Genomic DNA, 5,209 nt, shown 5'->3' with positions numbered 1-5,209 from the left:
GCCCCGCCGCCGCCGCGCGCCCACAACTTCCCGCGAGCCCAAATAAAGCGTGCCAACACCCCTTCCCCAGGCCCGGCGCAGCCCGGCCCAGTGCCCCAAACACAGCCCCCCCAAGCGTCCCCCGGGCGGGCGGCCCGCGGGGGGCGGGGGGCACCAAGGCTTCCCAATCCTCCCGACCTGAGGCTGCGGCCCGCTGCCCGTGCCCGCTGTCCCCGCCCCGCCGAGGCCCGGCCGCTGACCCCCGCCGAGGCGGCCGAGGCCCCACGCCGTCGCTCCCCCATCGGCCGCAGAGGCCCGGCCCCTGGCCTCTCCTCTAGCGCCACTAGTGACAAAGGCGGCCCCGGGCCGACGGGGAGCGCGCCCGGGCTCCCCCGCGACCCAAAGCCTGGAGTCGGGCTGCGCGCCCAGCACCGGGACGACAGCGCCCGGGCGCCACTCTCTGAGGAAGCCGAGCGTCGCCGCGGGCGCCTGGTCATGCCCTCGGTGCCGCCGGGCCGCAAGCGCGCGGCTTCGGAACCTGGTTTCGAGGAACCGGGAGGGCAGCGGGGGCTGGACACCCGGGCGTGCGCCCCGCGGGAAGGCCGTTTGTGCGACACGGAGCAGAGACCCAGGGGACAACCGGCAGCTGTCCCGTGCACTTTCCTGCCGAGGGAAACCGGCCTTTCTGAGACAAATAATAATAAAATGTTTCGGGACGCAGAGGCGTCTCAGGACACTTCCTCCCACTCGGTCTGGACAGCACTCCTCGTTTCCGAACTGGCAGCGTATATGCGTTAATATTTTAATTAATCGGGAAAAATCAAAGTCCGATTTACGTTATCTGGGGACCCTCGAGCCTCTTGGAAGGGGTGAGGTGGGAAACGATGCGTTCGGAAGCGATCTATTTTGCTGGTGTTGGGGGTTAATGGCTATTGCCAAAGATAAGTGAATTATCCAAGCTGTTGGGCCAGTCCCATCTCCAAATCCATTACGTGTCGGCCGTCTAATTAAATACGTAAGTATAATAAAATCATATTTTATGACTATTTGAGGGTAATGAGATTAGTCTTTAGAAGCGATCGCCACATATTAAAGATGCCACCGTCTATAGAATGTTAATGACCCTAAATCAAAGTGTATGGAAACTATTCACGATAAATTAAAAGAAAATTTCTGTATTCCTAAGAAGCCAGGCGCTTCCCACCCGGCAGCCCCGCGTGGAGGAGGCCGTGGAGGGGCCGCGGGGGAAGGTGGCCCTCGGTGGAGGGCGGCGGTGGAGGGAGGGTGGGGCTGGAAGCGGCTTTGTCTCCGCGTGCTGAGCTGCAGGGGCCAGCGGCCCGCCGGCCAGCGGTATTGTCAGAATATGCAAAGTGTCTCTTCTGGAAAGATGAAGTTGGAAATCGGCGACAAGGCTTCGTTTGTGGCGCACTCCCTAAAATGTCCAGCCCTCGCTGGAGGTAGCCTTTCCTTACGCGAACGAAAGTATCACGCTTAAAATCATTTACAGTATCTTTAATTCAGATTACACACGCGCAAGGCGATTTAAATCTGATTACCAAATTAGAAGGTTTAAAAACAAATCCTTCTAAATCTGATACTGTTGACTAAAGAGAGAAAAAAGTTCTATAAGCCCATCACATAAGGTACCGATCCTGCCCCAGAAAGAAAAGGGGTTTAAACCTTTTTGACAACAAATGCAGCTGCCCCACTATTTTGGATGATATTAAGCGAAAATGAATGCAAATCTGTGCTCAGCGGCCATCTGGCCCGAAATGGGGGAATCAGCTGCTTTCACAACAGGCTCGGAGGCTGAATCCATTTCAGCTCATTTTCTAGATCGTCTGGCCCCGCACCCAAAGCGTGGAAAATACGGTCTTTATCATTCACCAACTTTATCTTTTTTGTCACTCCACGGCTGGCTCCGAGCTGCAGGCACCAGGACTCGCGGGCGGCAGAGGCCCCACCTCGGCCTGCAGCGCGAGGCTTGGAAGGGCAGGAGCCCACTCACGCCCACCCCAGCCCCGACTGCCGCGCACGGGAGGGGCGCAGAGAGGAGCGAGGGCAGAGCACCCCGGGAAGATGGGGGAGGGGCCGCAGGTCGATCCCCGGGTGTCCGAGATCCGCAGAGCGCGTCCTCCCACCCTCCCGCGGGAGCCCGGCCCCTCCCCAAGGCCTTCCAGGGGACCCAAGGACTGGGGTGGGGGCGACATGGAAGGGCGCGAAGGCAGGGGCGCTGGCGCTTTGGAAGTTGCTCTGGCCACTGCGGCCTCAGGGCCAGGCGGCACCCAGGGGCCGGACTAGGCGGGGCTTGCCTCCGCTGGGGACCCTGCGAGCCGGGCAGCGGCGACCGCTCAGGGCCCCTCGCCCAACGCGATTTGCACCGGTGGCCCTCCGCCGCCGCCCGGCTCGGAGGGTGGGAAGTGTTCCTTTTGTGCGGATTTACGGGGCGAGGCTTCAATGAGCCCCCGCACATTTGCATTTAAATAGCGGCATCAAGCGCTTCGCGTGCCACACACCAGTGGGCTCCCAGATGTCACGCCAGAGTCAGTCAGATGGCCAGTGCCCAGCTGTCCTCCCCACGTTGTGCGGGAGCAGGCAGTGACCTTAAAGAGACAGCGCCCCGTCGCCCCTGAATCGGCTCGGGCAGCGGCGTGCGCAGCTAGGCCTCCAGGCTCCAGCGGATCTTGGGCCATTGACTTGCGCGCTGCCTGAGGCCGGGCCAGGCGGACGGATTGCGTGGGGCCCGCACGCAGGCCCAGCCAGCCTCGGCTGGCCGGGCGTCAACGCCTGAGCCAAGGGCACGGCGCGCACCAGTGCCCTCCGCAGGCGCCCAGTACCCACGCAGGAAGGGGCATGCGCGCTCCAAGGACCTGCCCCCCTACCCCCACCCCGTAGACCTCTTGTCCCAGGCCCACCAGGCTATATGGAGCAAGGCCCAGAGACTAGAAGGGCTGGTGCCGGCCTCAGAGCCCACCAGAAACTTCGGCCAAGTTGAGGTCCGGAGCACGTGAGCCGCGCAGTACAGCCGCTCCTGCCACGTGAACAGGGGGTCAGGCGAGGGGCCTCTCTGCCCAGCAGATCCCACGGCCCCCGCTGGCCTTCCTACCAGCCCCTGAAGTAGGAGAAATCTCCAATCTCCATTTCCAGCGTTGAGAAATCCAGCGGCGGGGGGGTCCTGGAAAGGCAACCCTTGGGGAATCAGGGATGCCCTGTTTGGCCTGGCGCAGGGTCTTTGACGGGCTGGTGGCTACCGGCTCAGAACGCTGTACCATGTAACCCAGGAGAATGCCTCAGCAGAGGAGAGCCTAGGCGACAGCTGCCCGGCCAACCGGGATTCACAGCAGACACTGCTCCCCACGTCCACACAGCGGCCGGCTGGGCTTGGGCCAGGCACTGTCCACAAACTGAATGGGATACTCAAATGGGGACTGCAACCTGAGCTTGGGCCCCGCGGGAAGGGAGCGCCCGAGGTCGAAAGAGCCAGGGAATGCAGGATTCCCAGAAGGATGGACCTAGGAAGGCCGCACACTGGTGATGGGACCAGGGGAGGGCACGCGCTCGCTTATCTCTGCCTCCCCGCGTCGCCTCCGCGGCCTGTGGCTGCTCCCAGGCTTCGACTTGCACCACGGGGTCACGTTTCCTTGCGCCTAAGAAGGGGAAGAAGGGAGGGCTTCTGTCTCAGGCCATATCAGCCGGTTCAGCTGTGCACAAAGAGGGGAGGGCCTGCTTAATGTGGGTTTTGCAGGCCTCTGTCCTGTCCTGCGGAAATCCAGCCATCACTGGGCCCTCTCGCTGGGTGCTATCGGAGCACAAGGCAGGCTACCGCCCTTGGAGGCAGCTTAACTGGTAACTGGGCGCCTTCCCTAATCCCCACCACCCAGGACGCAACAGCCGGCGCCTCTACTCTGTGCTGGATGGGGACGGCCTGGGGGACCCACGGTACAAACTGGGAGCTGGACGCTCACAGGCTCCTACTGTCTGTACAGACTACCCTGTATGTCTCCTGTGTGGCTGAGGTTCCCGATGGTGACCCCTGAAAGCCAAAGAAAGTGGCTTCTCCATGAGAGAGCTTGCAGACGCCTCCTGCAGCGGCGGCCACATTCGGCAAACAGCGCCTCCTGGGGTGGGGAGAGCAGAGCGCCGCCTCTCAGCCAGAGTCGAGCCCCGAGGCTTCCATCCATCCCCCGAGGCAGGTGGCCGCCAGGGCTCCCACGCGGCCCCAGCAGCTGGGCCCCGGCTCTGTGGCTCTGTGCAACCGCAGCACCTAGGCCATGCTGACCTCCTGACCCTTGGAGAGGGGGACGCAGAAACCACCCGCTGCTAACGCCCACGTGCGCCTCTAAGAGCCTGGCCAACCTGGCGCCGGCCACGAGCTCAAGGCCCTGGAAGCTGCGTCCAGGCCTCGGCTTGCAGGAGTCGCCCGCACCACGCGCCAGGCCCCGTGAGGGTGGGGACAGGCACGACCCAGCATTCACTCCACCTCCCCTGTGAAGAGTCCAGAGCGCGCCTAGTGGGAGGAAAACCACCAGCGCGGCTCGGTTCCCACCGCGCATAAAATTCGGGAGGAAGCCACCACGTTAGTGATGGTCTCTCTGTCCTAACTTTTCTCCAGCTCCTGCGGTCATTTTGGCTGACCTCCTCGCTCGAGGCGGCCGTGGGAGTTCTTCAGCAACAGTGAAAAATCTCAAACAATCGCATTTTGGGAGCTGGGCTTTTTCCAACGCACCTTGCCAACCTCAAGGTTGCCTCTCCCTAAAAATGCTTTGGAAGAGAACCGACCTGGACGAATCGCCGGTGTGTGGCTGGCCGCGGACCCCCAGTGGGGCAGCGCTTTAGTAAGGGACTGAGATTGCCCAGGCTGTGTTCGGTGGCGCCCCAAGGAGGCCGGCAGGGTGTGCCAGAGCCGGCCCAGGGACTAGGTTTCGTGCCTGCGTGCCCCTGTCAATTTGCAAAGCAAACTTTCCCTAGAGAAGTTTCTAGATCGAATGTCGCGCAAAGTACTCCAATCAACACCTAAACAGACCCAAACTGCACAAACACGGATCGATCAGATAATTTCAAATATTATAATTGGCTTTAATTAAACACACTGCGTTCTAATTAACTCTGAAATTTTAGCATGCTTTGGGACACTGGTGTCTGATTTGATATTGTCAGTCCAGATGTCCTAATAAAATTCAATCCTCCACTCAAGACTTCAATATTCACTAAGAACAAAATGCAAATTAAA

Source organism: Elephantulus edwardii, unplaced genomic scaffold (assembly GCF_000299155.1).
Source record: "Elephantulus edwardii isolate Elephantulus edwardi_28Jun2011 unplaced genomic scaffold, EleEdw1.0 scaffold00006, whole genome shotgun sequence".
Classification (NCBI taxonomy): domain Eukaryota; kingdom Metazoa; phylum Chordata; class Mammalia; order Macroscelidea; family Macroscelididae; genus Elephantulus; species Elephantulus edwardii.
This window is presented reverse-complemented; position numbering follows the sequence as displayed.